The sequence below is a fragment of the Dendrobates tinctorius genome, unplaced genomic scaffold (genome assembly GCF_039654945.1).
Source record: "Dendrobates tinctorius isolate UK_male_01 unplaced genomic scaffold, ASM3965494v1 ptg000004l, whole genome shotgun sequence".
NCBI lineage: Eukaryota > Metazoa > Chordata > Amphibia > Anura > Dendrobatidae > Dendrobates > Dendrobates tinctorius.
In genome coordinates, this window is record NW_027361672.1 from 14,285,018 (window position 1) to 14,310,192 (window position 25,175).

Here is a 25,175-nt window from a genome sequence, read left to right on the forward strand (position 1 = left end):
AGTATCAGCAGATTCTTGACAATGTGCAAGAATCAGTGACGAAGTTGAAGTTACGCAGAGGATGGATATTTCAGCAAGACAATGATCCAAAACACCGCTCCAAATCTACTCAGGCATTCATGCAGAGGAACAATTACAATGTTCTGGAATGGCCATCCCAGTCCCCAGACCTGAATATCATTGAACATCTGTGGGATGATTTGAAGCGGGCTGTCCATGCTCGGCGACCATCAAACTTAACTGAACTGGAATTGTTTTGTAAACAGGAATGGTCACAAATACCTTCATCCAGGATCCAGGAACTCATTAATAGCTACAGGAAGCGACTAGAGGCTGTTATTTTTGCAAAAGGAGGATCTACGAAATATTAATGTTACTTTTATGTTGAGGTGCCCATACTTTTACACAGGTCAAATTTTGTTAAAATGCAGATTGCACATTTTCTGTTAGTACAATAAACCTCATTTGAATCCAGAAATATAACTGAGTCCATCAGTTATTAGATATATGAAACTGAAATAGCTGTTGCAAAAACCAAAATTGTTATAAAAGAAAAAAGGTTAACATTAATAAGGGGTGCCCAAACTTTAACATATGACTGTACTTGTGTTAGGCTCATTCACAAGCCGAAATTGGCAGGTCATAGGAATAGTCTTGGGGCACCAATAAGGGTTTTCATGAATTTTAAAACTTATCGCCAGTGATTTTAAAGCACCCTACATTCCCAAATAATATGTAACATTGTTCTGGTTACTAATAGACATCTCAGGCTCTCTGCAGATCCCAACCTTTTTATTTTAGCATAAGGCGTTATAATGAATCCTATACAGGATTTTTCATTATAGCCTTCTGTAACTTCATAGATATAACACCATATCTTGTTCTTATTTGAAGTAAAGTATGGCGCTTTATTTTTAATATACTGTAAGTTCATTTGATAAAAGATTTAACATACTGGAAGGTACGGAGGAATCGCTGCCATGCTGTTCTGAACTGAAACCAGGTCATAAGTGCCCATTCTTTACTGTTATATTATTCTTATATTATTCAGGTTTTGTTTGTTCTTTTTTTAATTCTGCCATGCAGTTCGAGTTTTGGGCTTTTTTATTTGTTGGTGATTTTTACAGTCTTTACCAAGCTCACAGGTATCTCTATGGACGTAAATTTGGGCTGCTCTGCATTATTACCCTGTGACTCACACCCCCTTGGAAAAGATCATAAAAATGAGCACTTTAAGAAAGGTCTGTAGGTAACTGTAACTGTATGGTGGATTTAAAAATAAACAAATAAATGAAAAACTCATTAGTCAGTTGATCAACAGGAACAAAATGTGAGCAAAACTGGCAACATGACTTGGTGACAGGTCATCTTTAATTACCATCCTATGGTGCAGGGTTCTCCAACTCCGGTCCTCAAGAGCCACCAACAGGTCATGTTTTCAAGATTTCCTTAGTATTGCACAGGTGATATCTGTTCATCTGCACACGCAATAATTCCATCAGCTGCGCAATACCAAGGAAAACATGACCTGGTGGCTATTGAGGACTATTATTGAAGAACATTGCTATGGTGGCTAGAAACTGTGACTATCATTGATCTTTTTAGATAGAATCGGGTGAGTAACAAATTATAGAAAGTTATAATATATGGTTAGGGTAAAGTAAGTTTCTATATTTACTAAATTATCAGATTTGTCTGTATTTGGTTGCTGGCTCTTTGATGTCACTGCATTGTGATGTCACTACTGCGAGTTCTCAAGGTTCTTTGCCACCAAGGTTCTTCAGTCACTTTCTGCACAGCGAGTGATTTTGTTGGTTGGATCTTACAACTGACTGCGTTTATTGGATTATATTTTGGATAAAAAAATGTTCTGGCTAGAAAGGTTTATCCTTGGGTCAGCCGCTGACATTTCTTCTGAATATATTTTGATGAAGCTGAAAAGCCTCATTAATAACCAGAAACATAGAGATAAAGTAAAGAGGCACCGAGAAGAATACAACAGAAAGAAGATCGAATTCCTGGAAGTCCTCAGTGATGTGGCCTGCATGAACCGTGACGTGGAAGCAGCTCTTCGTGTTCTATTTCGCCTGCAAAATTACCAATTTCATCACCACCCAACAATGTGAGGAAGACGTCTTCTACATGTGCCCTAAACAACTGTGAAAAATCCCACCTGTTGTTAAGACAGGACCTTGTTAGGCAGAATTACCGCAGTTGTCATTATCATCATCGCCATCATCAGACACCAGCCTAACAAAACATCTCCACCTATCAGCAAGTACGCTGAGTACTGGCTCATCTTCATGCCATATATGAAGCAAGTCCCCAGCACGAATGTGGTTGAGGTACCGGGTACAGGTGATACTATGAGTTACCTGCAATGATAAAATACCAGTTACCCAGCTTTAGAGACAACTCCTTTCCTGGCTTTGTAATATGGAAACTTACCTGCAAGACCTCACCATGTCGTGGAATATTCTTCTTCTGGGCCGTGTGTGTTTTACAATGATTTAGTTGTATTTGGAGTAAATAAATTAATTATAAATTCCAGTCCGACTTAATGCGTCATTTGTATTGCATCACATATTATAGGGATGACATCATAGAAATCTTTTACTTGAAAGCTTTCATTCAGTTTCCTAATTTCATGAACAATTATTGTATTTTTCGGACTATAAGACAAACCTTTTTCTTCCCAAAATTTGGAGGAAAATGAAGGGTGCGTCTTATAGTCTGGATGTACCTGCTGTGCTGTGTCATCTTTTTCTCTGAAAAGACATATCGGAGTGTTGACCAATATGTTAAATGTGTTTCAGAGAAAACTTTGTGGAATGGTGACTTGAATCGCAGTAATATTTAACTTTTCCAAAGTATGAACCCTACAGCAAGTGTTATATGACTGGTAACTGCCAAAGGAAAAAAAAAAAGATAAGTTCTCAGAAACACATAGTACTTGTGCTTTTTGAGAAGTAATATGAACTGAACTGTATTAAAATAGTAGGCCTGTAATCCTACCAAACCTGCTTTATACCAATAAAATCTCCTTGCAGAGCCGCTATTAAAGAGAATGAATGTTCACTGCTCCCCACACTCATGGGAGTGGAGAACAGTGAATATTGATTCTCTTTAGTAGCGGACATGCGTGATCGCCCTGCCGCTGGAGGAAGCCAGCAGCTGTGGCTAACAGTGTGGCTGCTATTAAAGAAGATGAATATTCACTGCTCCACTTGCCAATAGTCCTGGGTGTGGGGAGTAGTGAGTATTCTGGCACATGACGTTGGCTTGCAAGTAGCGCATAATGTCACTGCCATGGGCTGCTTACAAGCTGAAATCAGCTGCTGGCATCAGAACAGAATGCTGCGAGGGAGCACAGGGAAGGTAAGTGGAATAGTTTATTTTTTAAAAAATGTTTTTCTGATGGGGACTATGTATATCAGGATGGGGGCCATGCATACCAGTATGGGGATGGGGGCCATGCATACCAGGATTGGAATAAGGGGATGATGTATACCACAATGGGGATGAGGAGACCATGTACAGTCATATGTTAAAGTTTGGGCACCCCTATTAATGTTAACCTTTTTTCTTTATAACAATTTTGGTTTTTGCAACAGCTATTTCAGTTTCATATATCTAATAACTGATGGACTCAGTTATATTTCTGGATTCAAATGAGGTTTATTGTACTAACAGAAAATGTGCAATCTGCATTTTAACAAAATTTGACCGGTGTAAAAGTATGGGCACCTCAACATAAAAGTGACATTAATATTTCGTAGATCCTCCTTTTGCAAAAATAACAGCCTCTAGTCACTTCCTATAGCTATTAATGAGTTCCTGGATCCTGGATGAAGGTATTTGTGACCATTCCTGTTTACAAAACAATTCCAGTTCAGTTAAGTTTGATGGTCGCCGAGCATGGACAGCCCGCTTCAAATCATCCCACAGATGTTCAATGATATTCAGGTCTGGGGACTGGGATGGCCATTCCAGAACATTGTAATTGTTCCTCTGCATGAATGCCTGAATAGATTTGGAGCGGTGTTTTGGATCATTGTCTTGCTGAAATATCCATCCTCTGCGTAACTTCAACTTCATCACTGATTCTTGCACATTATTGTCAAGAATCTGCTGATACCGAGTTGAATCCATGCGACCCTCAACTTTACCAAGATTCCCGGTGCCGGCATTGGCCACACAGCCGCAAAGCATGATGGAACCTCCACCAAATTTTACTGTGGGTAGCAAGTGTTTGTCTTGGAATGGTGTGTTTTTTAGCCTCCATGCATAACGCCTTTTTGTATGACCAAACAACTCAATCTTTGTTTCATCAGTCCACAGGACCTTCTTCCAAAATGTAACTGGCTTGTCCAAATGTTCTTTTGCATACCTCAGGCGACTCTGTTTGTGGCGTGCTTGCAGAAACGTCTTCTTTCGCATCACTCTCCCATACAGCTTCTCCTTGTGCAAAGTGCGCTGTATTGTTGACCGATGCACAGTGACACCATCTGCAGCAAGATGATGCTGCAGGTCTTTGGAGGTGGTCTGTGGATTGTCCTTGACTGTTCTCACCATTCTTCTTCTCTGCCTTTCTGATATTTTTCTTGGCCTGCCACTTCTGGGCTTAACAAGAACTGTACCTGTGTTCTTCCATTTCCTTACTATGTTCCTCACAGTGGAAACTGACAGGTTAAATCTCTGAGACAACTTTTTGTATCCTTCCCCTGAAAAGCTATGTTGAATAATCTTTGTTTTCAGATCATTTGAGAGTTGTTTTGAGGAGCCCATGATGCCACTCTTCATAGGAGAATCAAATAGGAGAACTACTTGCAAGTGTCCACCTTAAATACCTTTTCTCATGATTTGATACACCTGGCTATAAAGTTCAAAGCTCAATGAGGTTACAAAACCAATTTAGTGCTTCAGGAAGTCAGTAAAAAGTAGTTAGGAATGTTCAAATCAAGAAAATGATAAGGGTGCCCATATTTTTGCACCGGTCAAATTTTGTTAAAATGCAGATTGCACATTGTCTGTTAGTACAATAAACCTCATTTGTATCCAGAAATATAACTGAGTCCATCAGTTATTAGATATATGAAACTGAAATAGCTGTTGCAAAAACCAAAATTGTTATGAAGAAAAAAGGTTAACATTAATAGGGGTGCCCAAACTTTTACATATGACTGTAGATATATACATATACATACATATATATATATATATATACACACACACACACATACATATACACACACATACAAACATACATGCATCTATATCATATATACATACAAATATATTGCACATACACAGATACACACATATACAGTGCATACATACACAGACATAACTGTACAAGCATACACACACAGTCATATAAATATACTATACATACACACACATATACCATACATGTATACACAGATACACACATAGAAACATACACATAGATACACACACATACTGTACATACAGTACACAGATGCACACACACATACATACATGCACTAATTTGCGGTATCAGGTGTTCAGATGAGCCCTGGAGGAGGTCGGCCACATAGTGCAGAGATCAGGTGGAGTAGGCTGCAGACCCCACTGTGGGTGGATGGGGAAACAGAGCAGAGAGGACTGATATCAGCCCCTGCTGCTGCCGTGCTGTCCTGTGCAGTGAGCCTCCTCCTCTGACCTCTTCTCTGAGATGCTGCTTGGAAAAGAATAGTTGAGGGATCAGAATACCCCCTGTAAGTCCTGCTCTTCCTTCACTGCTTTCCCCTGTGTGCTGTACGGCCGGGGTCCCCTGACTACAGGTGAGCACTCACCATTGGGACACGCCATGCAAGTGGACAGAGACGTCAGCCAGTGAGTGCTCTCATTACTCTGGTGAAGAAAGCATTCATTGGCCCTACATGACACGCCCCCTTTTTGAACTCCTGCACTCCGCTCTCTTCCCGGCTATGGGTATCCTATCGACATGATTAAGGGAGGGATTGAGAGCCCCTTTCACTCTCGCTCACAATTTTGACTGAGTGGACCCATAGCGGCTGCAAACTCTGCCGCTATGGGTAGTACGCTCCTACCTGCAGGGCCCCCTTCACCTCTGGGCCCTGATGCAGTTGCGCCGGCAGTATGTCAGCCGCTGCCCTGTTCTATATTGAAAGAGATGCCACCATCACTCCGTGCCCATGGTAGATGTGCACTTTTCCAACAGGATAATGATCCAAAACACACAACTAATATCCCTGTTGCATTTCTGAGGAAGAACACTGTGACATTGAGTGGTCAAGTATGTCTGATCTGAGCCAACCGCAACACCTATGGGGAATTCTGAAGAGACACGTTGTCACTAGCAAATGGTAAAGAGTAACCAGCTCACCTGAAGCAGATTGTGGTGTGTGGAAGCACGGAGAATGCTTACCGCCAATTGAGACTCCCCTACATTAGAGATAGAACTTCTGATCAAAACAAAAATAGTTATGATTCATTAGAAAGTGTACAACTTGTATGGCAAATTGACAAATCAGCAATATTAAGCGATTCATGAAATCAAAAATATGTCTGAAATAACTCAAAATCGCTGATAAGGGTGGTTTGGTTGTAGTTATGGATACCATTACTTATAGAGATCAAATTAACTCTTTATTACAGAACACTACATATATAAAGTAGAAGAGTGATCCTACACACCATTATCAGACAGAAACATTTAAGCTGATTGATGAGGGTTTTTCACTGGGGGTAATAACAAAATCTCAATCTGATTATCTTAAAGTCGATAATCCCATCCTGCCTATTATGCATGCTTTACCCAAAGTTCACAAAGGGATTTCCCCACCGTCAATGCGCCCTATTATATCTGGAATTGGGTCAATTACTGAACATCTTAGTCAAGGGGTAGACTATTACGGTCGCACACTGGGATTTTTAAAGGACACCAAAGATGTTTTAGAACAATTTTCTAGTATTACATGGCGTGATGATTTCTGTTGGGCGAGTTGTGATGTAATTGCATTATATACTTCGATACCTCAAGATTTGTCCATTACAGCTGTTGAATTTCATCTTCAAAAATATAGCAATCACACTGCTGATCTCTGTCAATTTGCCATACAAATTTTGCACTTTTGAATCAATCATAACTATTTTTGTTTTGATCAGAATTTCTAACTCCAATGGGCAGTAAGCATTCTCACTCTGTTGCTAATTTAGTAATGTCCTACTGGGAAGAAAAGTTGTTCTATTCTGTTGACAATCCATTTTTTTCTTGCATATTCTGGTATGGCAGATTCATCGATGACACACTCCTCATCTGGACTGGTGATGTATCTGCCATACCTGATATTGTAACATATTTGAATTCAAACCAATTTAATTTGTGGTTCACTTGTAATTTTGACTCCTCTAACATATCATTTTTGGATTTAACATTAAAAGGTATTGTGGGTTCATTTATTATTACTTCCACTTATTTAAAACCTTTATCGGGTAATAGCATTTTGCATGCAACCAGTAGCCACCCACGTCATACAATTAGATCTGTCCCGGTGGGTGAATTGACTCAAATTGCGAGAAATTGTAACAATTCTTCTTTACTTGATAATGAAATTCAGGCATATTGTGATTAATTAAAGAAGAGAGGTTACTAAAATTGGACTTTGGGTAGAGTTATTCAGATTGTGTGGAAAAAGAAACGATGTGACTCACTCACATCCAGAACATTTACCAAAAATGTTTCTGATCGAAAACCGGTCTTATCTATTCAATACAGCCCACAATTTGGGGCAATAAAATCTATTATTCAGAGGCATCTTCCTATATTATATGAGGATGACATTTTATCCTCTATACTTTCCTTCGGTTATCATATTGTGGCTAAAAAAAACTCTCACCACAGGCAATAAAATCTCTCCTAGTTTCTATAATCCTACAAAGAAATATAGAACCTGGTTACATCATCCAGGTTTTTATAATTGTGGCAGTGCACGATGTAGAACATGTGCATATTCTCTCACAACTCATGTTTTTGGATAGCGATAATTTTAGTCAATATAAAATACATGAATATATTAATTTCAGCTCCAAGAATGTGGTATATCTGATTAGTTGCACTAGTTGCAATCTTAGTTATGTAGGGTGTACCACAAGTAATTTAAAAATCAGGATTTCGGAACACATCACCGATATTGTGTCTTTGAGCAGCTCTTATCACAATGTCTTTTGCTTCCAAGCATTTTGTCTCCGATCATCAGAGAAATACCGCAACACTGAAGGTTACTGGTATAGAGAGACTGACCACATTACCAAGGGGCAGTGATATCATTGATGAAACGAGAAGCCTATTGGATTTTTCGTCTTGGGACTTGCTTCCCTGCAGGACTTGCTTCCCTGCAGGACTTAATGCCCGCAGGGAAATTATGTATTATTATTAGTGTCCACCTTATATATTTTATATTTGTCTCATGTTTGTCAAAGTCTATTTCTTTGTTACAATACTGTTTTGTTTTAATTATTTTACTTGGTCACATGTGTTCATTGTTGTTTCTCATTGGTTGGTTTTTATATAATATCAACATGTTTTCATTGACATGTAGCTTTGAGAAAGGACACTTCTACTGTGTTTGAAACGCATTGTTGCTACCTTTGTACATGTGAACTGTAGAGTTGAGCGAAACGGGTCGAAAAATTTCAAAAGTCGGGTTTCATGAAACGAAACCCAACCCTAGGATGAGGTCGGCCACGAGGTCGGTGACTTACGCGCCAAAGTCGCGTTTCAAAAGTTTGTTTTGCACTCTTTTTCAGCCAATCAGGATCCACGGACACTGTGGGCAACGTGGTGACATAGGCAGGGGTCACCACCATCTTTCAGAAGGGCATGCAAGTGTTTGGCTTGCTTTGGTGGGCGTCACAGGGGTTATAAAAGGGCGTGCACGCCGACCGCCATCTTTTACTTCTGCCGATCTTAGCATAGGGAGAGGTTGCTGCTGCTGATTCTGTAGGGAGAGCGTTAGGCAGGGAAGAAGAAAAAAAAACTGCTTCTGATGCTAGCGATTTTGCCTGTACAACACACCAGTCACTGTGTGTGCAGTGCAAGGGGAGGCTATATTGTGGTGGATCAGCGGTGTTGGTTGTTAGGCTGCCTTCTAAGGCTTCCTGACAGCTGCATTGCTGTTTACCCACTGCTCTGCAAACTGCTTTTTTAAAAGCAATCCCAATTTTTTTTTTTGTCCTGCTGAGGTACTGAGCGTGCATTTTTTCACACCATACAGCGGTGTACGCTCCTCACACAGTACCGTGTAACGGCTGTTATCACAGCCACAGTGAAGCTGTGTGTCACTCTGTGAGAATAAGCCGAGGACATGTTCCGTTCTTACAGACCTGCACCTACTAGTTTTGTCTAGCTTTCAAACAGTTAAATATATTTGCTGTTTGATCACGTTCAAAACTATAGAGAGACAGCGTGTGTCAGTCCGTATACTTAAAAAACACAGAGCTTGACAATTTTACGTACACCGGACAGCCGTGTACGTGCACGCTCCTCTCAGTACAGTGTAACGGCTGTTATCACAGCCACAGTGAAGCTATCTGTGTGTCACTCTGTGAGAATAAGTCGAGGACATGTTCCGTTCTTACAGACCTGCACCTACTAGTTTTGTCTAGCTTTCAAACAGTTAAATATATTTGCTGTTTGATCACATTCAAAACTATAGAGAGACAGCGTGTGTCAGTCCGTATACTTAAAAAACACGGAGCTTGACAATTTTACGTACACCGGACAGCCGTGTACGTGCACGCTCCTCTCAGTACTGTGTAACGGCTGTTATCACGGCCACAGTGAAGCTATCTGTGTGTCACTGTGGAACGATAAGTGGAGGACTTGTTCCGTTCTTACAGACCTACACTCTAGGGAGATTCCTATTCTGCCCAATTCTACATACACCCAAAGTTTGTGATACACTAGCCAATTTCTGCCTGTGACATAGCGCTCTGATATTCAGTGGGCCTCACACAATCCAAAAGTGTCCAGTGTCCACTAGTGTGTGCAGAAATTCAAAATCTCCCTTATCCTGTAGTCACTTTTTTCACACCTGTGCCATCGAGCCTGTGACATAGCGCTGTGATATTCAGTGGGCCTCACACAATCCAAAAGTGTCCAGTGTCCACTAGTGTGTGCAGAAATTCAAAATCTCCCTTATCCTGTAGTCACTTTTTTCACACCTGTGCCATCGAGCCTGTGACATAGTGCTGTGATATTCAGTGGGCCTCACACAATCCAAAAGTGTCCAGTGTCCACTAGTGTGTGCAGAAATTCAAAATCTCCCTTATCCTGTAGTCACTTTTTTCACACCTGTGCCATCGAGCCTGTGACATAGCGCTCTGATATTCAGTGGGCCTCACACAATCCATAAGTGTGCAGTGTCCACAAGTGTGTGCAGAAATTCAAAATCTCCCCTGTCCTATAGACACCTTGTACCTTGTTTTACATTACTATATAGTTTGTTGGATTTTGTCATACATTGTCTACAAAACCAGGGGAAGAGTCTTGAGGAGATCATTTGCATATTCCCAGTGCCTTCTGGGATAAGTGAAGAGTCTCCGCGAGCTCAACGATCACTGGGTTTTGGCCGTTGCAGCTGAAAAGAGGAAATCGGAAAACCAGGGGAAGAGTCTTGAGGAGATCATTTGCATATTCCCAGTGCCTTCTGGGATAAGTGAAGAGTCTCCGCGAGCTCAACGATCACTGGGTTTTGGCCGTTGCAGCTGAAAAGAGGAAATCGGAAAACCAGGGGAAGAGTCTTGAGGAGATCATTTGCATATTCCCAGTGCCTTCTGGGATAAGTGAAGAGTCTCCGCGAGCTCAACGATCACTGGGTTTTGGCCGTTGCAGCTGAAAAGAGGAAATCAGAAAACCAGGGGAAGAGTCTTGAGGAGATCATTTGCATATTCCCAGTGCCTTCTGGGATAAGTGAAGAGTCTCCGCGAGCTCAACGATCACTGGGTTTTGGCCGTTGCAGCTGAAAAGAGGAAATCGGAAAACCAGGGGAAGAGTCTTGAGGAGATCATTTGCATATTCCCAGTGCCTTCTGGGATAAGTGAAGAGTCTCCGCGAGCTCAACGATCACTGGGTTTTGGCCGTTGCAGCTGAAAAGAGGAAATTGGAAAACCAGGGGAAGAGTCTTGAGGAGATCATTTGCATATTCCCAGTGCCTTCTGGGATAAGTGAAGAGTCTCCGCGAGCTCAACGATCACTGGGTTTTGGCCGTTGCAGCTGAAAAGAGGAAATCGGAAAACCAGGGGAAGAGTCTTGAGGAGATTATTTGCATATTCCCAGTGCCTTCTGGGATAAGTAAAGAGTCTCAGCGAGCTCAACGATCACTGGGTTTTGGCCGTTGCAGCTGAAAAGAGGAAATCGGAAAACCAGGGGAAGAGTCTTGAGGAGATCATTTGCATATTCCCAGTGCCTTCTGGGATAAGTGAAGAGTCTCCGCGAGCTCAACGATCACTGGGTTTTGGCCATTGCAGCTGAAAAGAGGAAATCGGAAAACCAGGGGAAGAGTCTTGAGGAGATCATTTGCATATTCCCAGTGCCTTCTGGGATAAGTGAAGAGTCTCCGCGAGCTCAACGATCACTGGGTTTTGGCCGTTGCAGCTGAAAAGAGGAAATCGGAAAACCAGGGGAAGAGTCTTGAGGAGATCATTTGCATATTCCCAGTGCCTTCTGGGATAAGTGAAGAGTCTCCGCGAGCTCAACGATCACTGGGTTTTGGCCGTTGCAGCTGAAAAGAGGAAATCGGAAAACCAGGGGAAGAGTCTTGAGGAGATCATTTGCATATTCCCAGTGCCTTCTGGGATAAGTGAAGAGTCTCCGCGAGCTCAACGATCACTGGGTTTTGGCCGTTGCAGCTGAAAAGAGGAAATCGGAAAACCAGGGGAAGAGTCTTGAGGAGATCATTTGCATATTCCCAGTGCCTTCTGGGATAAGTGAAGAGTCTCCGCGAGCTCAACGATCACTGGGTTTTGGCCGTTGCAGCGAAATTTGGCTCATCTTTCATCGTTTTTAAGAAATCTCAAGATGGAAGAGGCCAGGAGCCATTTGGTGAGCTGCATTTCTTGCTACATGTTCACAGATTTACCAGTGGAAAAGCCAAACTTCACATGCCACAAATGCAAGCTTGTGTCCCTGTTGGAGGAAAAGTTGCAAAATCTCGAAGAGAGGTTAGCTACGTTGAAGATCATTAAGGAAGGTGAAGAGTTCTTGGACAGAGCAGAATTATCTCTTCATGTTACAGAAAGAGAAGAAATTCGAAGTGCACCTGAAGAAACAGAGGAATGGAGACATGTGACCCAGAGAAGCAGGAGGATCAGGAGGCAGTCAGCACCCATACTGCTCAGGAACCAGTACCAGGCTCTCACGCAGGAAAACGATGAAGAAATACATCAGGATAAGACTTTGCCAACAAACAGCAACCTTGTACGCCCTCAGAGTCCTCCTGGATGGAGAAAGAAAAATGTTGTGAAGAAGAAACGGAGAGTGGTGGTCATGGGGGATTCCCTGCTGAGAGGAACAGAGGCCGCTATCTGCAGACCGGATATAACTACAAGAGAAATGTGCTGTCTTCCAGGTGCAAAAATTAAAGATGTGTCTGACAGGATATCAGGACTCTTCAGACCTACAGATGACTACCCATTCCTGCTACTACATGTGGGGACAAATGACACCGCAAGAAACGACCTGGAAACCATCTGCAGAGACTTTGAAGACTTAGGCAAGAAAGTGAAAGAACTGGGAGCGCAGGTGGTCTTCTCTTCCATCCTCCCAGTGGATGGCCATGGAACAAGGAGGTGGAATAAGATTCTGCAGGTGAACAACTGGCTACGTCGATGGTGCCGTCAGCAACTATTTGGATTTCTGGATCACGGAGTGAACTACTTATACGATGGACTACTTGCTAGAGATGGGGTGCACCTTACGAAGACTGGAAAGCATGTATTTGGAAGTCGCCTTGCTACACTTGTAAGGAGAGCTTTAAACTAGAACAACATGGGAAGGGAAGCAAAAGACCAGAAAAAGCCATACACCTGACAAATGCTATTGAGAACTCTGCTATTAGAAGTGGAAAGGAAGAACAAAGACGAAAGAATCTAATTAATAAAAATAATGGAGAAAGAGAAACCAATCACAAACTAAAATGTTTCTATACTAATGCACAAAGCATGGGCAACAAACAAGGAGAATTGGAACTACTAACACAGGAACAGAAATATGATGTAATTGGAATCACTGAAACTTGGTGGGACAATACACATGATTGGAATACAAGACTAGAAGGATACAACTTATTTGCAAGAAATAGACTTGATAAACGAGGAGGGGGTGTCGCATTGTATGTTCGAAACGCGTATATCTGCACAGAGATTGAAGCTTCAGAGACTGGGAGTTCTGTGGAAACTGTTTGGGTAAGAATACAAGGACAGAACAATGGAAAGGACACCATTGTAGGCATTTACTACAGGCCGCCTGTGCAAGCCGAAGATATAGATGAACTCTTTATGCATCAGATGGCCAAGTTCTCCAAAAAATATGACATAGTTGTCATGGGAGATTTCAACTATCCAGACATTTGTTGGGAATCTCTCTCAGGCAAAACTAACAGGTCAAGGAAATTCTTATCCTCTCTTGCTGACAACTTTATCTTCCAAAAGGTAAGGGAGAAAACAAGGGGAACTGCTACCTTGGATCTAATCCTTATAAACAGGGAGGAAATGGTTGAGGAGGTAAAAGTGGCTGGGACCCTAGGAGGTAGCGACCATGCTATTTTAGAATTTTGGATTACTAGAGGTGGAAGACCTGTGAAGACTCAGACGTCAAGGTTAGATTTCAGAAAGGCAGATTTTAAGGGATTCAGAAAGAGAATTGGAGGGATCCAATGGCTGGATATCCTTAAAGACAAAAATGTCCAGGAAGGATGGGAAATCTTGAAAAATGAAATTCTCAAAGCACAGTTGTTAACAATTCCGAAAAGAGGGAAGAATAGGAAGCATTTAAGGAAACCAGGATGGATGAACACAGAACTTAAGCACATGCTAAAAAGGAAGAAAAAAATGTTTATAAAATGGAAAGAGGGAGGCATATCTAAAGAAGAATATAATGCTGTCTGCAGAACCTGCAGGGCACAAATCAGATTAGCTAAAGCTGAAAATGAACTGAGGCTTGCAAGAGATGTCAAAAGCAATAATAAAGGATTTTGGGGATATGTCAAAAGTAAAAGAAAAGTCAAAGATGCTATAGGATTTTTACAGGATGAAAATGATGAAATGGTAAGACAGGATGTTGAGAAGGCTGAACTTTTAAATTCCTATTTTGCATCTGTTTTCTCTCAGAAAGGAAATGCAACATCAACTGTTCTTCACTGTCCTATTAAGGGAATAGAAGAATCCAGGATATCTATAAACAGAAAGATAGTGAGGAAACACTTAGCTAACCTAAATGAATTCAAGTCTCCAGGTCCAGATGAATTACACCCCAGAGTACTGAAGGAGATAGCAGAAGAAATTTTTGAACCCCTCTCCATAATATTTGAAAATTCTTGGAGAACAGGAGAAGTGCCAGAAGACTGGAGAAGAGCAAATGTTGTTCCTATCTTCAAAAAGGGGAAGAAGGTGGACCCAGGCAACTATAGGCCGGTGAGTCTGACTTCTATACCAGGAAAGATCTTTGAACAAATTATTAAACAACATGTATGTCAATACCTGGATAAGAATGAAGTGATTAAACAGAGTCAGCATGGGTTTGTAACTAATAAGTCATGTCAGACTAACTTAATTTCCTTCTATGACGGTATCACTGATTGGGTGGATCAAGGAAATGCTGTAGATATAGTATATCTTGACTTCAGCAAAGCATTTGACAAAGTCTCTCATACAATCCTTATTGAAAAAATGACTAAGTATGGAATGGACAAGGCAACTGTTAGGTGGATTCATAACTGGCTTAGTGATCGGACCCAAAGAGTGGTCGTAAATGGCTGTACATCCAGTTGGAAGAATGTCTCAAGTGGGGTACCACAGGGCTCTGTCCTGGGCCCTGTATTGTTCAACATCTTTATCAACGATTTAGATGAAGGAATTGAGGGTAAACTGATTAAATTTGCTGATGACACAAAGCTAGGAGGGATAGCTAATACTAGAGAAGAGAGAGAGAGGATTCAAAAAGATTTAAATAAACTGGAGAAGTGGGCAGCAACTAACAGAATGGTTTTTAACAGGGAGAAATGCAAAGTACTACATCTGGGCAATAAAAATGAAAAAAGCATATATAGAATGGGAGGAATAGGGCTAAGTGACAGCACATGTGAAAAAGACTTGGGTATACTAATAGATCACAGACTGAATGAGTCAACAGTGTGATGCAGCAGCAAAAAAGGCAAATGCAATTCTAGGATGTATTAACAGAAGCATACAGTCTAGATCACGTGAAGTCATTATTTCCCTCTACTCCTCTTTGGTCAGACCTCATCTGGAATATTGTGTCCAGTTTTGGGCACCACATTTTAAAAAAGACATCAACAAACTGGAGCAAGTTCAGAAAAGAGCGACCAGAATGGTGACCGGTCTGCAAACCCTGTCTTATGAGGAAAGGTTGCAGGATTTGGGAATGTTTAGTTTGCAAAAGAGAAGACTGAGAGGAGACTTAATAGCTGTCTACAAATATCTAAAGGGCTGTCACATTGTAGAAGGATCAACTTTATTCTCATTTGCACAAGGAAAGACTAGAAGCAATGGGATGAAACTGAATGGGAAGAGACACAGATTAGATATTAGAAAAAACTTTTTGACAGTTAGAGTGATCAATGAGTGGAACAGGCTGCCACGAGAAGTGGTGAGTTCTCCTTCAATGGAAGTCTTCAAACAGAGGCTGGACAGACATCTGACTGGGATGATTTAGCGAATCCTGCTTTGAGCAGGGGGTTGGACCAGATGGCCCAGGAGGTCCCTTCCAACTCTACGATTCTATGATTCTATGATTTCTACAAAAAATGAGGAAGGCTGGTGGAAGAGGCAGTGGAATTGGGCGGGGGTTGGCAGCTGGTAATGATGGTGTTGGTGGTGGATCTGATGGTAGTGGCAAGAGCAAAATAGGACCGAATGCAGGAGGTGTTGAGCCTGCGTCATCGTCTGGCTCCATAAGGCTTCGAAGGCTTAGTTTTCTAGGAGTTGGCAAACCGCTTTTAAAGCCAGAGCATCAGGAAAAAGTTTTGTCTTACATTGCTGACTAAGCCTCCAGCTCTATCGCCTCCTCTTCTGAAGTTGTAAAAAGTAAAAGCACTGAGTCGTCATTGGAGGCTCATGTTCATGAACCACACCTTTCCTTGTGTCCTTCACCCCAACCAAGATTGAAGGATGACGCAGGCCATACTACTGATTACTCCATGGAGCTGTTTTCACATACCATGCCTGGATTATCAAGTGAAATGGTGAATTACCCAGGCCAAGATGAATCTGACATGGAGTGCACTGATGCACAGCCGCTGATAGATGATTCTGCTGGTACATTCACTCAGAGCACTACATTGTCCTCGCAGTGTACAGAGCCAGATTCTGACCCTGATGAGACGCAGGTGCCCCTTCCCGCACACTATACCACCATACACGGTGACACAGAGGAAGGTGCACATGACATTGAAGAGGAGGTGATGGATGACCCAGTTGTTGACCCAGATTGGCATCCACTGGGGGAAGAGGGTGCTGCTTCCAATAGCTCAGATGAGGAGCATCCACAGCAGACATCGACATCGCAACAGCTGTTATCTGGCAGGCCCGGAGCACTCCAAAGACAGGTTCCAAAAATCAAAAGAGTTGCTGGACAGCTGGTCCTGAGGGTCAAAAGATCACAGCATGCTAGGCCGCAAAATGTCTGCCAAAGTAGGAAGAGTGCAGTGTGGCACTTTTTTGAACAAAATCCTCATGATCAGGCCAAGGTTATCTGTAAGAAGTGCGCAAAGACCTTTAGCCGAGGGAAAAATCTGAAAAATTTGAATACCAGTTGCATGCTTAGACATTTAACCACCATGCACTTGCAAGCATGGACACAACACCAAACCTCAAGTGCCACATGTGCAACTGATCACAAAGAAGGTAGTCAGCAACGCTACATTGTTTCCCCCACTGTAAGCCCACCGGTTAGCACAGCAGCAAATGTTGAGGTGTCGTTGCAAGGCCAAAGCAGTCAGGGAATCCCACTGTTATATCAACGAAATACTGAATCTAGGCCATCAGAAAGAACACCAACTCCATCACCATCATCAACCCTCTCTCAGTCCGCCCTGTCCACCGCTACTTCCACCATATGCAGCTCTCAAGTCCAGCTCACCCTCCCAGACACTATGAGTAGGTCAAGAAAGTACTCAGTCTCTCATCCGCATACACTGGGTTTGAACGCCCACATTGCCAAACTAATCTCGTTTGAGATGATGCCCTATCGGTTGGTGGAAAGCGCAGCTTTCCGCGAACTCATGGCCTATGCAGTACCACGCTATGACCTACCCAGTCGCCACTTCTCTCTCAAAGCCATCCCAGCCCTCCACCATCATGTAAAAGACCGCATTGTCCATGCACTCAAGCAGTCAGTGAGTGGAAAGGTGCACCTCACAACTGATGCATGGTCCAGTCGGCATGGCCAGGGCCGTTACGTGTCCATCACTGCGCACTGGGTTAATGTGGTGGATGCAGGGTCCACAGGGGACAGATGTGGTGGGACAGTGCTGCCTAGCCCACGGTATAGGAAACAGTTGGCTGTAGGCGTTCCACCCTCCTCCTCCTCCTCCAGAAGCGAAAGCTCGTCCACAGAGCGCAGTCGTACGAGCACTCCATCTGCAGCTGCCACTGTTGCACACGAGGTGTCCCCCTATCGAGCAGCTAGTGGAAAGCGTCAGCAGGCTGTGTTGCAGATGATGTGTTTGGGCGACAGACACACCACCGAGGTGCTGGCCGAGTACTTGAAGCGACAAACTGAGTCATGGCTGGGCAGTGTACATCTTGAGGCAGGCAAGGTAGTTAGTGATAACGGGCGTAATTTTGTGGCAGCCATAGCCCTTTCAAAACTCAGCCACATACCTTGCTTGGCTCACACCTTGAACCTGGTGGTGCAGTGCTTCCTCAAAAATTATCCGGAGTTAACAGCCCTGCTCCAGAAGGTGCAAAGACTGTGCGCGCACATCCGCCGGTCGCCTGTACACTCCGTTCGTATGCAGAAGCTGCAGCGATTGCTCCACCTTCCCAACCACCGCATTATCGACATTGCAACAAGGTGGAACTCCACCCTGCACATGGTGGAGCGGCTGTGCGAGCAGAGGCAGGCCATAATGCATTTGTGGGAGGATACACGGCCAGGCACTTTGAGAGCAGACATGGAGTTGACAGGTGTGCAGTGGTCGAAGCTGAAAGACCTCTGTAAAGTCCTTCAGTGTTTTGAGGAATGCACACGGCTGGTAAGCGCAGACGACGCCATCCTAAGCATGAGCATCCCACTTATGCGTCTGCTCATGCAAACTTTGACGCACCTTAAGGAGCAGGCGTCTGCAGCTAATGTTGACGAGGAGGGAATCCTTGATGACATTCAGCCATTGTCTGCTCAGGGACCTCTCCTGGACGAGGTGGAGGAAGAAGAGGAGGATGATGATGGGGATGATTACTTAGGGGAGGAGGATGCATCTCGTGGGGCAAGTGAAAATGTTGGCGTGGCAAGGTCTGGTACAGGGTTTGTGCGTGACTGGAGGGATGTGGATTTGCCAGAAAGTGCTCCTCCAACCAGCACTCGCAGTGCATCATTGACACCGGGAACATTGGCCCACATGTCAGATTATGCCTTGCAGATCCTAAAAAGGGACCCCCGCATTGCCAAAATGATGAACGATGACGACTACTGGTTGGCCAGCATCCTGGATCCACACTATAAAGGCAAATTACAAAACATCATGCCACAGGAGAACCTTGACCTAATATTGGCTAATAAACAAGCAACTCTGGTAAATCGGTTGCTTGAGGCATTCCCAGCACACAGCAGCGGTGATGGTTCTCACACGAGCCGTACGGGCCGGGGGCAGCTTGGCAGAGGTGTTCATGGTGCACACAGCAGAAGTGGCGTTGGAGACAGGGGTTTCAGGACAATGTTGTGGACTGATTTTTCAAGTACCGCTCACACAACTGGTAATACTGCATCGATGGAAAGTGACAGGAGACAGCAGTTGTCAACTATGGTTACAAACTACTTTTCCTCCCATATCGATGTTCTCCCACACAGGTCATTCCCCTTTGACTATTGGGCCGCTAAACTGGACACCTGGCCTGAATTGGCACAATATGCCTTACAGGAGCTCGCTTGCCCAGCTGCAAGTGTGCTATCGGAAAGAGTCTTCAGTGCAGCTGGATCAATCCTGACAGAAAAAAGGACCCATCTGTCAACCCAAAATGTGGATGATCTAACCTTCATTAAAATGAACCATGCATGGGTTTCCAAGGATTTTGTCCCACCTTCCCCTGATGACACATATGGTGACAGAAAAATGGCTTGCTTTGGTCCACCTCTTCCTGGGACTTGACCTATTTCGCCTTTTGCATCAGCTAAATGTCCAACATCAACATATGCCACTTTCTAAAACTCCCTAACTGTGCTGCCTCCCCCCCCATGGCCGGGGTCACCACCTAGCGCACGACACCGTGCAAGTGCCATTGCCCTGGACAGGTGGGTAGGCCGACTCTTGGGCGCGGGCACTGGGTCCCTCATAGTGCAATCATGTGTCTCTGACGGTGGTGGTGCACACCCGCCGTCAGACACACCGCCATACTATGAGGGGCCCAGTGCCAGTACCGACGCCGAGTGGGCCCCCCTTGCTTGGGCAGGGTCCCAGCATTTGCAATCTTTACCTCTCCCTGCTCCTCCGCTGTGTAGTCTGGGCCGTCAAATCCATACTGTGCCTGACACCGTCTGAGCCTGCCTCCTGATGTATAGACATATATTTTGAATGTGTACGCTATCCATACATGTTATCCGGGGATACGGTACCCTTTCTCACCTTTGTGCAATCACGTGTAATCCATACTGGGCGTGAGAACGGCTGGCGAGCTGTTAAGCAAGCTACAGCACCTGTGGTTTGCACACGTAAGTTTTTCATTTTTTCAGGAATGACGGTTAGGCCTAATTCCGGACCTGCGGTTGACCTGCACTTACTGGGAAATCATCGTTCGCGGGTAATAATTGTAATCAGTGATCCCCATCACTAACGTTGTTCAGCGGGTTATCTGCACCTGTAAGCGACAAACGCTGGCCTTTTCAGTGTAGCGCACATGCAGCCACGGACATGTAAGGGCATGACACACCAGTTATTGGCCAATCTCATGTGCCAGAGCCTCACGTGTCCCTCTAGTAAGCCGGACTCGGACCGCGGGGCATGACGGAGTCTCGTTCGTTAACGGAATTAAGCTTGCAATGTGTGCATCTTTTCTGTAGCTGGCATGGTTGAGGTTTCCCAGGTGGAGTCGAATTTATCCGTAGGCTCCACTCCTGGTGGTGCCCTTCTGGACATTCCTTTAAGGTTCAGCTTTGCAACCATACTGCCCACGTAAAACAAACACTTTGCCTTCATGAACGCTGTTTGGAGGGTCATGACTCGTGGGAATAACGCCGCCCAATCAGTTAACCTGCTAGAGAGATCCTTCGTTGCTCCCAAGCATGACATCACACTCCCTAGGAGGAAGGTAATGCCACTGTGGTGACCGTACTCCTGGGGGCGACACAAGTGCACTGATGCCCAGCCACTGCTCGATGAATCTGCTGGTACATTGACCCAGACCACTACATTCCCCTCGCACGCTACACGGCCTGAATCTGACCCTGATGAAACTCAGGTTACCCTTCCCATATACAGTTCCATCTTACACGTGACAAAGAGGAAGCTGCAGATGAAAGTGCAGGTTCGGCCCACCCGCCATCAGACACACCACCATACTATCAGGGGCCCTGTGCCAGTGCCGTCGCCAACGAGTGGGCCCCCCCTGCTTGCTCAGGATCACAGCACTTGCAAGGTTGAAATACTGTGCAGTGAGATGGAAGATGGGGACGACGAGGAGTCCAGACTAGTACAGGGATTCCCTAGCGAGGAGACTTATTTGATTGTTTTCAATGTTGGGACAGCAATTTTTGGGGAGCACTATACTCTGGAGAATGATAGATGGGGCCCACCGTACACTGGAACATTCCAAAGGTGGACATCAGACACTGGAGCAGCATTTACAGGGCCCATTATACACTAGAGCATTAGAAATGGGGCCCATTATGTTTGGAGCATTATTTGGGCCCATAAGACAGTGGAGCTTCATCCATGGGGACCAACATATACTGTAGCATTATGTGGAGCTCATCATATACTGTTTCAAACATTATATGGGACCAATGATTCTGTATGGAGAAATAGATGGGCCTCGTCATGAGATGTAAAAAGTGAAGTATTTTTCATTGTACTATACCGCTATTTCTCTGCCGTATCGGAGCATGATGAGTTGTGGTATGTGTTAAAGGGGCGCTCTTTCGCCCAGGGCACATGAAAACCTGGAGCCAGCCCTACCCCCCCACAACTTTAGCCAAATAACCCCCATTTTTCAGTGCGTAACTTGTATTATGAAGTTAATTAAGGTTGACAAGCTTAAGTAAGAAGAATTGATGCTTTTGGCATTCAAATGGGCACTGTAGGTGTGTTTCCTGTCCTCCTCTCACTGCCGACTTTTATTCCCCATTGACTTACATTGGGTTTCGTGTTTCGGGACGACCCCGACTTTTCCCTATAATCGGCCGATCTTGCTCGACCCGACTTTTGGAAAAGTCGGGTTTCACGAAATGAAACTCGACCCTAAAAAAACAAAAGTCGCTCAACTCTAGTGAACTGTTTTATCATGACTTTTTTCATTATATTTTAATCAATAAATTTTGGAACAAGTTGGAAGCTGTAACATTTCTACCTTTTTTCTACAAGTTGTCACTCTCCATCCAGCATCCAGGCTCTAAATGAGCTAGTTCTTGGAGAATAAAAAAGATAGATGTAGCAATATGTCACCAACTTGTTTATTCCATGCCTAGAAGATTTGGTGCTGTCCTTAAAGGGAACTTGTCACCAGGTTTGTCTGATATAAGATGCGGCCATCACCTCTCAGGGCTTATCTACAACATTCCATAATGCTGTAGATAAGTCCCCGATCCAACCTGAAAGAAAAATAAGTGTTATTATACTCACCTGGGGGGGGCAGTCTGGTCCAATGGGTGTTGCAGGTCCTGGTCCGGTGCCTCCAATCTTCTTGTGATGCCACCCTCCTGCTTGCTTCATGGCTCCCCAGAAATGTGCTCCTAAGCAGGCGTACTTCTCTGCCTTGTTGAGGGCAAAACAAAGTACTGCAGTGCGCATGCGCTGGGCCTATCTGACCTTTCCCGGCACCTGGGCACTGCAGTACTTTGCTCTGCCCGCAACAGGGCAGATAAGTCTGCCTGCACAGGAGCGTGATGCTGGGGATCCTGTGAAGCAAGCAGGAGGGCGGCATCGAAGATGGGAGGCGCCGGACTAGGACATGCGACACCCAGGGGTGGGATTCAAATTTTTAACAACAGGTTGTGTTTGTGTAAGAAAAGCACACCAATTTTAAGCCACACCCATTTTAAACCACACCCATTTTAAGCCACACCTTTTCCTCAAACATATATAAGTAGGAGCGCAGTCAAACAGTTGAAAAAAAATAAATTGGAATGAGATCAGAAGAGTGCACATTCTGGCCAGCAGCTCTCCTGACCCGTGTGTGACAGCTGCATATATTTCTATGTAGCTGTCTCACTTGACTGACCGGCTGGCCAGGCTGTGCACTACATTCTGATATTAACAGTTCCCATCAAACACCAGATCACATATATAACCAGCAGCTTTTGTTCTGGCCAAAATAATTTTTAAGCTGATACCACGACATGGGAGACTCTTTCAGCCGGGCCCTACTCTACTCTAAACTAATAAAAATATATATTTATGTATTTTTCTTTAAGGGAATGAGTCACATACATTTACATGTAATACCACATACAAGGGACAAATATCGTCACACCATGACCAGACCACATATTACCACCACATAGTCACCGAATAATACCACATGCAAGGAACAAATACCACCACACCATGGCCAGACCACATATTACCACCACATAGTGACTGAATAACACCACATACAAGGAAGAACAAATACCACCACACCATGACCAGACCACATATTACCACCACATAGTGACTGAATACTACAATACTGATCATTAATTAAAAACACAATACTAAGTGCAATTGTATACAGGAACTCTGTATTTACTGTCAGTGTACAGGTCACACACTGACTCACCAGTGATGTCTCTAGCTGAAGTCCTTCATCTTTGCTTTTCTTTTTCATCCAGCACAGACCGCCATCACTTCTTCCAGCCAGGACTCGTCTCTGCATGAAATAACAGTTACCTAGAGCACCACTTCCAGAGCACATTCCCAATTTTTTCCCTTTCTTCTACACTACATATCTGAATACAGACGTGCACCCACCATTAATACATAATTGGTTATTATGCAACCCACCATTCCAAATACAAATTATAATCCACCACTGTGCACCCACTAACTATAAATGCCACTTTCCCCATTTAATATATAAATTAGCACCTGTACTCTTTCCCCCAATTCATTACCAGGCACTTCAACGCCCCCCCACTATGTACCTCCCACTCTAACCTGATCCCCGATTCATTATATTTACATGCCCTCCCACCTCAATTCATTGTCTTGTCTTTCTCTCCCACCCTCTATTCATTATCAACTGCTCTACCCCACATTCAATACATCACTTACTCCCCCACACTCAAAATTCTTTATTTATTCTCCAGATAGATCATTTGCTCTCCTCACCCCCACCTTCAATTCATCATTTGCTCTCCTCACCCCCTCACCTTGAATTAAATTGCTGTGCCCAGTCACTCACACTGAATTCATCATTTGCAGTCCCCTGTCCTCTCCCCCACATGATCATTTGCAGTCTCCCCACTTTAATTTGAAGTCCCATTACTTCATCCTTTGCAGTCCCCTATAACCCCTCACTTCATCTGCAGTGCCCCTTCATCATTTGCAGCCCCCTATCCCCCTTCCATTTCATCATGTGCGGTCCCCCTTACCCACCACTTCATCATGTGCAGCCCCACTCCCCCATCATCATGTGCAGTCACTCTTACCCCCACATCATGTGCAGTCCCCTTTACCCAATTCATGTGCAGTCCCCCTTACCCCCAATTCATCCTGTGCAGTCCCCCTTACCCCCACTTCATCCTGTGCAGTCCCCCTTACCCCCCACTTCATCATATGCAGTCCCCCTTCATCATGTGCAGTCCCCCTTACCCCATCAAGTGCAGCCGCACTCCATCATGTACAGGACCACTCCCCCTTCATGTGCAGCCCCACTCCATCATGTACAGCCCCACTCCCCCTTCATCTTGTGCAGCCCCACTAACCCAACTCCAACATGTACAGCCCCACTCCCCCCACTCTATCATGTACAACCCCACTCCATCATGTACAGCCCTACTCCTCCCACTCCATCATGTACAGCCCCACTCCCCCTTCATCATGTGCAGCCCCACTCCCCCCACTCCATCGTGTAAAGCCCCACTACATGTACAGCCTCACTCCCCCCACTCCATCATGTGCAGCCCCAATCACCACACTCCATGTACAGCCCCCGTATCCCCCTCCATCATGTACAGCCCCATTCACCCCCCTCCATCATGTGCAGCTCCTTTCACCCCCCCTCCATCATATGCAGCCCCATTCACCCCCCTCCATCATGTGCAGCCCCATTCACCCCTCCATCATGTACAGCCCCATTCACCCCCCTCCATCATGTGCAGCCCCATTCACCCCCCGCCATCATGTGCAACCACATTCACCCCCTCCATCATGCACAGCCCCATTAACCCCCTCATCATGTACAGCCCCATTCACCCCCCTCCATCATGTGCAGCCCCATTCACCCCCCCATCACGTGCAGCCCCATTCACCCCTCTCCATCATGTGCAACCACATTCACCCCCTCCATCATGTACAGCCCCATTCACACCCTCATCA

The 25,175-nt window shown here is 44.4% G+C and overlaps 1 protein-coding gene across 1 annotated transcript in view; it reads right to left on the reverse strand.

Annotated features, from left to right (window-relative positions):
- KCNG2 (potassium voltage-gated channel modifier subfamily G member 2) overlaps positions 1–25,175 on the reverse strand; it is a 393,620-nt gene that overhangs the window by 219,414 nt on the left and 149,031 nt on the right. The gene's annotated exons all lie outside the window — the stretch shown is intronic.